The 12643-nt window shown below is 36.5% G+C and overlaps 1 protein-coding gene across 1 annotated transcript in view; it reads right to left on the bottom strand.

Annotated features, from left to right (window-relative positions):
• Positions 1 to 11793, bottom strand: part of rhea (Talin_middle and talin-RS domain-containing protein rhea) — a 269357-nt gene extending 257564 nt beyond the window's left edge. Inside the window, exon 1 of the mRNA XM_076177737.1 lies at positions 11751 to 11793. The gene's annotated coding sequence lies outside the window, so the exon portion shown is untranslated. The remainder of the gene's footprint in view (positions 1 to 11750) is intronic.
• Between the last annotated feature and the right edge of the window lie 850 nt (positions 11794 to 12643).

Raw genomic sequence — 12643 nt, 5'->3', positions numbered from 1 at the left:
TTCCTTCTAGCTTCAAATGTTCTACTACTTATACAAATTTCTGAAACTTTGGGAAATTAATGGCCTACGAAGCTTAGGTTTCATAATTTGCCGAATGTTGGATTTTATCAAAATCTATTCTGTCTTTCCAAATATCTGTTTAATAACATGAAATATTGGCACTACTATTACAAGTTTTCTCACATAGATTTCACTGTTCTTCTGGTATTTATAACAAATTATGGCTAGATTTTGTGAAGGGTCTCATTATTACATTGTGTTGGTTCTTTGTGAGTTCAGTTGATAGGCAGAAGTATTACCTTTCCAAACATCCAACGACACCTCCTTTCTTTCTCTATTGTTTTTGTTTTCTTTTCTTTTTTTTGTGGTGGTTCTCATATTTAGTAATATAGTTTACAGTTTTCTAGTTTTCCCAAAATTAGTGCCTTTTTTTTAATGGAAAATTGAGTTATACATAAAATGAGGCTAATTTTACACCCTGGTCTGCAGTCTGCCGTTCTTTGCATCTGGTATTGTGCACAATGCAGAGTTGACAGTCTGCACTCATACAAGAAGTAAATAATTTTGCAATCATTACATCTTGAGAGTAGGAAATTGAACTACCAGTCAAAACTATTTCAAAATAAAGGACAAATAGTGTCATTTCAAATCTCAATAAAGGACAAGGACAAATAAGAGCTGAATAAAGGACTGTCCTTTGAAATAAAGGACAGTTGGCAACCCTAGTCGGAAGGAAAAAGCTATGTGACATCAAAGAAAATGAGATAGCTTTGTGGAAGACTGTGTCAAGTGGACAGATGAAGAAACCGAGTCTTGGTGGTGTTGAAGGAGAATAGGTTTATTCTGCCCACAATCTTGAATATACAGCAATGAAACATTGCTGCCCTACATCACAAATTAGTAATTACTAATCCATTCAAGACTACTAATCCCAGATGTTTCTTTGTGATTGTTTTGTCTGTTTGAATGTGGTTATGTTATTAATATAACCAAAACCAATATACAAAATCTAAACATATTAGTAACATAACAATCACACAGAAACAAAACAGCCTTATCTGACGGGCCCTGCTGTGTCTAGTGCATTGCTTCTGACCCAGACTGTGAGTGAAACACAAGGATGGTCCAAATCCACGAGGAGACAAGATATGTTAAAAAGGGAGACAAATGGGTGTTGGATGCGTGAAAGGTGGGTGCATGCCTTGGCTGGTCACTTCCCTTGTAAGAAGGAAGAAGCCTATAAAGCGCGAGGATTTCTTTATTTATGCATGTTTAGAACATGCGAGCTCGGAGTAACACGAGGTAAAAAACCTAGTCATTTTTTCATATTACACGGATTATTTAGAATAACACAATGTGAAAAATCAAAAAAGCAATAGTAAAACTAAACTGTTCACTTTTTGCAATTTTTCATTATGCGATCCCTCCAGTAATGTATCCCTCACATAAATTGAGAAATCTCTATATATGAACAGATTAATATTTTTACATACAATTTTAAATTAAAACTCGTCATGAGGTTGAAACAAAAGTGATGATGATATATCTATCCAAAAATAAGTCATAAATAAATTTTGAAATTCATTAATTACCTCAGAAATGCAATTTAAAGCTGCACTCCAACCCAACATTAATACTTTACCAAGTGTAGTTTGCCAAAAGACAAACAAGTGTGACAGTTCTCACTTGTGCCTGTGTGAACAATGGCATATTATCAGCCCCCACATCTGCCTCCACCCTCAACCAGTGACCAACGTGACCAAGTGGCACCTGATAAGGTAATTAAACACTTTGGTACAATGATGCATATGTAGACATTATGAGGCATGAGTGGGTACACGAGGATGCCGGCATCGGCATCTTGATTATATATATTTTTTTTAGTTGTACATGAGTTACCCCTGGATTCTGTGAACTGGTTTGATCATGTTTTCTGTGTTTATCATTACTCAGAGTAAAAGAGGACAAGTAATACAGTAGTGACTTTGTATTTTATAACGCGAGTAGTGTGATGCATTGTTCATATGGCAGCCGATGCTGTGTGCGAGAATTTAACTCATATTCAAGTGGTTAAAAGTAAGATCAATATCATAAAAACTGTTGAACTGTTGATAACTGTGTGGAATTTCAGATGGTAACTGTAGCCTATCCAACAGTAACCAGTTTTGCCATTTTCAAATTTGCTTTTAATTTTCCCTCATTGGAACTGTTGTGTAATAAATCATCAAACAAGTTAATAAACTTAATACATCACCCTAGACTCCTCAAAAAATGTGTGGTCAAATTAGCTATGCCCTTAACAGCCCTGTTCAATTTGTCAACATGCAGTAGCTCTGTCCTTTTGAAAGGTATCCCATCTTATGCCCATCTTTAAAAAGGGGAAGCATTCTGATCCACTAAATTATTGCCCAATTAGCATAACTTTTGTTATGCAAAACAATGGAATGTATAGTCAAAAAAACTCTATATGCATTCTTTGACAGTCTCATTATTTGACAACAATCAGTATGATTTCAGACTGATTTCAGGCTTCATAGATCTGTTGTTGGCCACCTACTTATAACACCACTTCCCTTCATTATGACCAAGGTGACACTACTGATCTCATCCTTTTTGACTTCCAGAAAACATTTGACAATGTTCACCATGGCATAATGGCAGACAAATTAAGCTTCATTATGATTTCTGGGTGTCTTATGAGGCAAATTACTTGTTTCCTCTGTGGGGGATCAATGAAACTAGCTGTCATTGGCATTTTAAGTTCAGCCAAGCTTGTGCATAGTGGTGTGCCCCAAGGTTAAGTCCTAGGACTACTACTTTCCCTGATATTTTTCAACTTCATTGGGTTTCATTTAAATGTTAAGTATATGATCTTTGTGAACGAACCATACCTCTTCCTCAGCTGTCCTTCACCCTCCATGTCCGCAGGACATTAACACATACAAAACAGCTACTCCCCACTAAAAAATGTACTCGCCTTAGATATCTCGCCACACAGCCCTCCAAGCCACCCGCCCTATGTACCATTTGGGAGACAAACCTATTAACCTGTCATAATCGGAGAAAGACTTTGGGGCAACAATTTCTACTAATCTCAAATTCCGCAAACATATAAGTACTGTTGATAAGGCAGGAAGTGTTGCCACTAATTTATTCAAAGCACTGTAAACGGTTCACAGGGACTCATGACCTCCCTCCTATGTCAGAACCATAATGGATTTTGCCTCTCCTCCCTGGAACTGAGGTTATGCCATGGACACAAAATTCTTAGAATCTGTCCAAAGAAGGTGGACAGAGCAAGTAGCAGGTTTAAATGATGTGCATTATGGTGATCATCTTAGGAGATTTAATTTACATTCTGTAAAATACTTTCTTCCCTGTTATGATTTCTACAGCTATATGATCTCCCATGGTCTGTCACCAATTTCCCTGTTAGATCTGCTTGTTATGGGACCTAACCTTGGTGCCAGAGGGCATAACTTCAATATCTAAGTTCAGTAGTGTGGAACAGATGTCAGGAAGTGTTTCTTCTCATGTAAGGTGGTAGAGCGGTGGAAATTGCTCTCAGAGAACACAATGAATACCCCTAATCTGGGCTGTTTCAAGTCTCTTCTTCACAGTGAACTTATAACTCCTTTGAATTTTACTGACAAATTAAATATTCCAGTCCAAATTCAAACTACACTATTTTGGGGGTCCATATGACCAGCCATACATGCCCTATTATTATTTTATCTAATTTATTTTTTTTTTTTTTCTACCTGAGTATCTGGCTGGAGTATCCTTGCCATGACTTGGGCATCTACCTGTTCCCAGCCATTTCGTTGTGAGCAGAGTGGGTCCTACCTGGAAACTGAACATAGTAAGTGAACGAGAGTGACCCACTCCCACCTTCCCCCCATCACCACTTCCCATTTCCACCATTCCTTAAATCAATCAAATCAGCCATCCTAAGTCCACTGCTGAACAAAGGCCTTTCATAGCATTCCATGATTCACAGGAACGCGCCAACCTCTGTCACGTCATTCAATCTTGTCTCTCCACCTCCTGTCTGGTCTCCCTCTTCCACGCTTCCCATCTCGCGGCGTCCACTCAGTAACACTTGCTCCATCGCTCATCAGTCGTTCGCACTAACCTGCCCAATTCCACTTCCTCTCTTTCACCGCCTCCACAATATCTTTCACTCTAGTCTGCTCTCTCACCCAACTTGCTCTCTTTTGGTCTCTCAGCGTTATTCACATCATTGATCTCTACATTCTCTTCTGTGCACTTCATAGCTTTGTTTCCATCGCCTTTGTCAGTTTCCAAGTCTCACAACCGTAGATTATTGCTGGCAGAATCCATTCATTGTAAACTTTACGTTTCAAACATAAATGTATGGAGCCTCTCAGGATTACTACCTGCTATATCTATTACTATTGGCTTGCAAAATAATTAAACAGATTTTTATTTTTTTATCTAATGACCCTATTGTAGAAAGGATAAGGGAAAAATATTTCATACACTGTTGATTCTTACGCAAAATTTGTACATCTTTGACTTTATTTTTTATAATTATTTTGTCAGCCTTGTGGGCGGCATGCCCAGACTAGGACTGCCGATCCAGGCCATATGCAAACCCTCTGCCCACCCCATGTAAGGAACCTGCCTTCAACACTTTCCTACCCAGATTCGCCACTAGGCGCTACTGAAGTGACGACAAAAATGGCACGTTAGATATTTAATCAAAATTATGTTGAAAACTAAGTAACTCTACAATTGCTTCCGACTGTTCTTACTAAAAAATATAGAAAAAGATATGTCTAATGACCATAAATGTAAACGACAATTTATTTTTGCTAGCAAATACTTGACATTGCATTTCCTGAAGTATATGACCACGCGGGAACACACGAAACTGAAGATTGTCTAATGCGGTAGTACCCGGGAACTAAAGAAGATTGTATATTGCAGCCACGGGAAACTTTATAAGGTATTTTTTTTATCATCATTGTTGTTTTCTTTACTCACTTCTAAGATTAGGTTAGATGAAGAAATATACTTATAAATATTGAATGGGATGCCCAAAACCATTCATTACGCATCTTTTCGGGTAACTGTCGAAAAGCCCAGTATGGCGTGTGGATGTAACAGTTTCTCTGGCAGACACCACCATAATGACCAAATCTATGTATTCACTAACAACAATGATGTTACGTCTGATATACTAAAACACAGCTCGAAACTGCTTAAATACTCAGAACATGTACTGTGAACCCTTAAAAGTGATTAATTCCACTGAATGGTGATTCGCTAATTTTACCATCTAGTTCTTAAAATAAATTAGGAACGGTATTGCCAAAAGTGAGAATCCCCTCGGTTGAATAAAACAGGAGTTTGCGTGTTGTATCATAATAACAAAAAATGTTGGTTCAGATAATATTTCAATAGCTAAAGTGAGACCCCCACCACCTCAGCCGAATAACTTAAGATGTTACAGACTCAATAGGAATTAATAATCAATATTTATTTTATATGAAAACAACTCGGCTAGTAGGGGTGGGAGATTCACTGGGAATACATGACAAAACTCCAATCTCCATAGCAGACAAAACCCCAATAGGAAAATTGGGGGAGGGGAGGACGACACGACCTGACCTGACCTAACCTAACTCCACCTGCAGATCACCACTGAGGTTTTGTCTGAATGACAATTTTCAGTGATTGGGTTTTTGTCCGTTCACCATTAATTGGAGCTCATCTTAGGAGGGCAGATTTGATGATTTAATAAGATATGAAGGCAAACACAATATAACTAGAATACAGGGTGGGGATATTTTTATTACATGGACACTTGCCATTATTATTATTATTATTATTTTGTGGGATGTGAAGCATTTTATATAAAGGCCTTTCGTGTTTAAGACTGCCAACCTTATCTTTAATAACCTCCCCTCCCCCATTTTGAATGTTGGTTCTTGTGCATCACAAGAACCAGACACAAAGTTGTGTGTAACAACTATTGTGTGTTTTTACCCTGGCAGTTTAAGTACACAAGGCAAAGGTCATTTTTCACTTGAAGTTATGAACATGCTTCATGGTAATAACAATTTTAGTTTCTACACAAAATGCCTAAAAGACAACTAGTTCAAATTATATATCAACAAAATGCCAAGTAATTTTTATGACTAGAAATTATTCTCCAATCATTAAATAATTCTGCACAGCTGGTCCATAGGGGCGTCACTAAAATTTCTAACATTTTATAGCGTAAGATTTATATGTTGATAGCTCATATTGCAGTACACTAGTACAAAAGAATATAACTGTAGACTACACACACAAAAATAAATATATATATAAATAAATATATATATATAGATGCATATAAATTTTGCCCTATGTCGTAACAAAAGTACATGAACAATTGTTACAATATCTAAAAGAAAATTAAATTATACCATTTTTTCTGATAATAGAGCAAATTGTTCAACAGAAACAACACTATTTATGAATGATTTAGTACATAAAAATATTGTTGTTCAAGTTCCATTGACTGGGAACCTATAGCTTCAGTGTCTGGCAATTTTCCTTAGGCCTGCCCATAAATCTCTCTAGGGGTAGAAACTTTTGACAGCTGGCCATATCGTATTAGTGTAGGATATTTTGTGTGTTGTCAGCTGAAAGGAGGATGAGAATGGGAACAGTCGCTGATTGTCTATTATCCTTATATGAATAGATGGAAGAGGAAGAAGGAGAGAGAAAAAAAAAAAAATTATAGAATTATTCTGCCCCTTGGGGCTGTGAGGACATCAAGGAGATGATTCACTCTGATGTCCATCTTGATTTAGTAAAAACTTTTGGTAATGAAAAGTGTGGGATGTTGATTATGCTCACTTGAAGCACAATCATTTGAAACTGGACCAGAGAATTATAAAAAAAAAAAATAATAATAATAAAAAATATATATAAATAAATCTTAAAAGCTATTTGTTCAAATGCACTTATATGATTAAAATACAAAACAAGAAAACTAAAGGAGTACCACAAGGCAGCACATTGAATGTGGCATTATTGAATATATTTTCCACCTGCCCAACATTTCTCCCCAAAATCAAAGGGAGGTCCCAAGGACCGCTGCTAGACACCATAGGGCTGCGGATTTCCAGTCAGCAAAACTTGGCTGCAATTATTATTAAAAATTACCTGATGGAACTGTCTAGATTACTCAAACAAATGTATGCAGTGTAAATTGTTTGGGAATGATATCCAACTTTATGTCCCAGTTAGTTGCATCTAGCATACATAAGAAAAAATTAAAATATAATGACTGATATATATGGTATTGTCACGAGTTAGTCATGTGCGAGTTGAGAACATCCCATTCTTAGATGTACCAATGCCATGGATGTATGTAGTGCTTGTCTGATCTGAGGAGGCTTGTTGGGTATTGTTCATAATGTCTTTGCCACATGTTTAGCATTGCAGATCGGCTGGGCACAAAACCTCTACAAATGCAACTGTATGAATTTCCAGGGGTGGACAATTTGGTCGCTTGGGCACCCAGGACACCCAGATTTTGTCTGCGGGCAATTATGAGTTGTTCCTAAGGATCCCACTGGGCAACTACTGTAAAACTGGAATTGTGGAGTTGTCCACCCCTGTCGACACAAGATCTCTCTACAAATCCAGCTGTATGAATTTCCTCCATTTGTTCAAACGAGGACAGCTGACAACCAAACACTAGTCCCCTCCAACTGGTGATTAATACTACACAGACAGTAGCCCTACTTTTCTTCCACAAATCTATGGGAAGGCCCAAGGGCCGCTGCTAGGTACGATGGGGGAGGTGAACAGACAATACCCTAACAGACACAACCCTAATCAGTGAATAGGTTAGGTTAGGTTATGTCCTCCTCTCCAATTTTCCAATTGGGTTTTTGTCTGTTGGGTTTTTTTCATTTGTTCCTACCATGGGGATGCAGGTTTCTAATCAGCAAAGATTGAGGTGACAATGCTTATAAAAGACTCAATAAGTTAAGAAGTTTCATTGTCTTTAAAGTGCCAGATGATTTTATTCAGGTGGGCAGGACCTACAATCCTCAGAGAATTGAGGTTAATCTCAATTCATCCCATGAGGTATGCAAATACCTTTAAGGATTTAAATTCAGTATAGAGAAACCCTCACCCCTCCAAGGATTAACCATGAATCTGCTGTAATTTGAGGCACCACATTACACAAGCTGATAAACCATCGGAAATAATGTATTTCTAGAAAAAAAAAAAAATAAAAAAAAACAGCATGGATGGAAAATCAACAGAAAGTTTACTTTCAAAGTAACATAATTATCAATTAACCTGTTGACCTCCATATTCATCTTTTATGTTTATTCCAGCTGTCACTGGGAAATAGAATTTAGGGAAACCTTGTTGATATCAGAAGATATAGCATATAAGTGCTTTGGTAAATAATCCAATAATCTGAAACATGTAGTCACCACATGTAGTCACCACAGGTTTCATCAGATTTTATGTAAATATCTAACAAAAGCAATGTTTCTCACAGTAAATAATTATTTTATTTTATTTTATTTTTTGACTGGTTACCAACTGTCTAACTAAATCTATTTCTGTAGGGAACAAACTACTATAAATTTTTCCTAATGCAAGGGTGTTCCCCCCCAACTGGTAATAACCACAATAATAGATTAAATCGTCCAAGTAAAATTTTGTAACAAGGTTATTCAACATGTGTTAAGTCTCCTTCAGTCAAGAAAATTTACATGCTAATAGCCAGAATAGGGTTTCAAATTGTAAAATGCAGTCAAAATATAGGTTTAATCCTACAGCTGCCATAAAGCTGAGGGGGAGCAGGATTTCTTTCACCACAATAAAATTGCCTAGTCGTAACTGTGGTAATGGTACAAGTCACGAATTACAGAGAACGAGGTTCCTCAAGATGGGGTAAATCCTTTTGCCACAAAAGGGGGTACCCTTCAAGCAGATAAAATTGTCTTGTATATGCTGGGATGCTCGTTGGCGGAGCGGGTTAGGGCGTCGTTATTTGCAGCGAATGTTGAGATGATGACGATTCAAACCCTGCTTGGGGCGAGTTGAACTAAGGGCATGGTTCATCAAATTCCATGCTACAACGTTCACTATGAGGAGTACCATCCTAGCCTCCCAATAGGGTGGAGTTTGTGACATTGAACCAAATCGTAAACCAAATGATTTTTATGGGTGGTGAAAGTGCATACCTCTTCACTCCAGTGATAAGTTGTACAGATATTTGTTCTGGATAAGAATTTGTGATTTTATTCAACTTCAGGGTAGACTTTCATAACAGGGTGTGCATCAATTATGACTCTGGTATCTTGCACATCAACCTTTCTTCCGAGTAAAATCACTTGACAAATACCAAAAATAACAACTTATCACTTGCACCATTACAGCAATAAGTTTAAGAGACACGCAAATGTTGCTTGGATCTATTATTTATTTTTTTGTATAAAAATACTAATAGCAAACAGATTGTGCAGATAGCATATTACATCATTAATACTTGATACAATTTGAATTGATTTTTATGCCAACTGCATTCAGTTTTCTACAGGAGTTTATGCTATTCTTAGAAGTTGACACTTGTTTATTGGTTTACTTGGAATGGGCTTTGTTAATTCCATTCTCTAACCTGACCTAACCACTCACAATTGGTTCTGGGAGGATAGAAAAGCAAGTACCCAAAAGTCAATGAGAGTTAAACACGATATCACTAACTTCGAATCTATAATCAGGGATAGATGATTATAAATTCTATTCTTCTGCCATCTAATATACACTGCTAATTGTCTACCCTCCTTATGTGGAAATGTGTTAGAAATACATCATTAACAAACATCTCTTGATAACATTCTCCTGCTGATTGTATTTGTAGCAGTATTCCATGTGATGTTATTTTCAATTCTGTGATTTTAGACCATGTGCTATTTTCACATCACAACAATTACTGGTATCTAAAAATTGTCCAACAAGTTATAGTAAACATGACAATTTTAGATACCATCATCTCCCAGTTGCAATTGGATGACTGCTTTTTCTATTTTTAGGATGGTCTTGATAGGCGAGAACAAGTTTTGACTGATAAATAATGTCTGTCAGAGCTGTAGACAGCATCACCATCAGTATGACAATTTCTGGTGGAAAATTCCCCATAGACATATTTAACAGTGTTATTTCACTTTCCTAAAATAGAAAAAAAAATTACTTTCATTTCTGCTCTGAGGTTATTCATTTCCCTTGCAAAAACCTCATTCAACAGAAAAAAACACTGAAAATTAATAACAGCACCTGTGTTTATGGCGAAATATAAAGCATTTGATACAAAATGCAGAATGGAGGCATATTTTACAGTAAAGTACAAAAAGATCATGCCTGTCAAAAAGAATTCGTGAAGTATATAGTATTCTTAGAGATGTATTGTATATACACTACACAGACTTAGTAACTTGAAGCTCAATAGTAGTCTACAGTACTTGCATATCATGCATGTGGTAGTTGAAAATTATTCAATATGCCATACTGGGTTAGTAAATAATAATTCTTTAAAGATTGTAGCTAATCTTTAGCAGAACCTATCCTATTCTAACTTCACCCAACCTAACAATAAATTACTATCTGGCCAAAAACATTGCAGTGGTGAAAATAATCACTTCAGTTTTAAGTGAGTACATAAATTTCTTAAAATGATGTGTAGAAGTTTCCATATAATTTCACTAGAGAATTCAGTTGTAAATAATGTGAGGGCTTAGAAAAACCGTGCACTCCAAGTTTCCACTGATCATTCTCATTTTTGGCACCCTGCACTAGGCATGGGCCATTGAAATCAACAGGTGAAAATAATTTATTACCAGGTTTCCTAATTCTGTTTACTCAAAATCCCTTTCCTGTGTACATGGCACATTAAGTTTCCTGGTTCTATGTTTAACTACCTAATGACTACATACTTTAGTTATGATAACTATACTGGCTTTAGCTTAACCTACCTTCTTTCATCGCAGTTAGGTTTGTTTACAAATACACTGTACAGGGTTCTTTCATTGCACTTGAGATGAATGCTTTGTAAATTCATGTTTAATTAAAACAAAACCCTGGCAGTTGATTTAAATATACTTTTGATATTCCCAGTTTTAATAACTTTTCTTATTTCTAATCATTACATTTGCTTGAAATGTTTTCCCATCAGATCTTTAGTCTTTACCAATTCATCACTCTCTCCACAGATGCACAAGTTAACACATAATTATACAAAAACACAAGTGCCCTACAAGTTCTGAAATTCCTAACAACAAATACTAATTATCTGGATACTTATTAATTAGTTTACTACAAACTTAATTTGAGTAATATTACACACAAATGAGCACTAAATACCATTATGTTTGCATTCTACTACAAAAAGTCCCACAACATAAACATTCAGCAAGCCACAGGACAGTGCCAGAAGGAGTAGGGGTTCAACGACAAGAGGGTGGGTGGGGGGGATGCTGATAAGGTGCCAGTGGGATTTGCTTCTGGCACTAGACTACAGACGACAGTGTCAGGGCCAAGTCCCAGCCATATGCCAATCTACGACCTCTTTTTATATGTTTTCTAACCTTACTCCTCTCCATATGAACTTCAAATGGATGGCACGTTTAAATAGTTTATTGTGTATTAGCATGGACTTCTAAGCCTCTGTAGTAACGGAGATATAATTATTTTTCTTAACCTACCTCCGACTCGTCGTCTTTGTAGGCACACCCTCTCAAAACTGTTGTTGATATTAGCGAACTAGACGATTTCTCGAACGCATCAGAAAATAATAACATGAAATGTATATAACCTTCCTATTTCTGCCTAGCTAAATATGTCGGCGTTAAATGAACAAAATACACGTTTATTAAATGTGAGAGACCGTTTGAAAACTTAAACGCATATAAAAATTCGTCACAGAAAACGGCCATGGGAATAGCTTCGGAAGTGCAGTAAGGTCCACAAACAAACAAAAATTAATTATTTCATGGTTTAATATTCATGAAAACCGTTAATATAATATTCAAAATAACCATGGTGGTACTGGGTATATTATTATGAATAATTATAAATGTCAAGCTAGGTTTGGAACTCAAATTTGTAATTAGGAGAGCTTGGAAATATTATAGTTAGGACATGAGCTCAACCACGTACCAAAATGCCAAACGACTGCATTATCAGCTGACGTCACATTGTGATATGTGTTTCTATTAATCTGTCTCTGTTTTTCCTCCTCATTTCCCGTTTGAACTTTAAGTTTAAAGGTTATTTTCGAACATTTCATTATTTTTATTCTGGCTAACGTCGGTTAAGAGGTCACTGTAACAGACAGAATAGAAGGAAAGGTACTGCCCGGTACGCAAGGATGTCGTTGAGGCAAGGAAATAAATACAATCACCTGGCGGCAAAAGAACAGTGCCAAATGGTCTAAGAATTGTTATCATTATAGTTATTACTTTATTTATTTTATTATTATCTTATTTGTTTATATTATTATTTTAGTTGTCTGTTTTTTAGAGAGGGTAAGGGGGGTTATGGATCAGATTCGGGACCTTTTGTTCCCACAGCTGAATAAAATCGTTTTGCATTACCC

The sequence above is a fragment of the Oratosquilla oratoria genome, chromosome 41, assembly GCF_046742065.1.
Source record: "Oratosquilla oratoria isolate Oo_2021 chromosome 41, ASM4674206v1, whole genome shotgun sequence".
Lineage (NCBI taxonomy): Eukaryota > Metazoa > Arthropoda > Malacostraca > Stomatopoda > Squillidae > Oratosquilla > Oratosquilla oratoria.
This window is presented reverse-complemented; position numbering and strand designations above follow the sequence as displayed.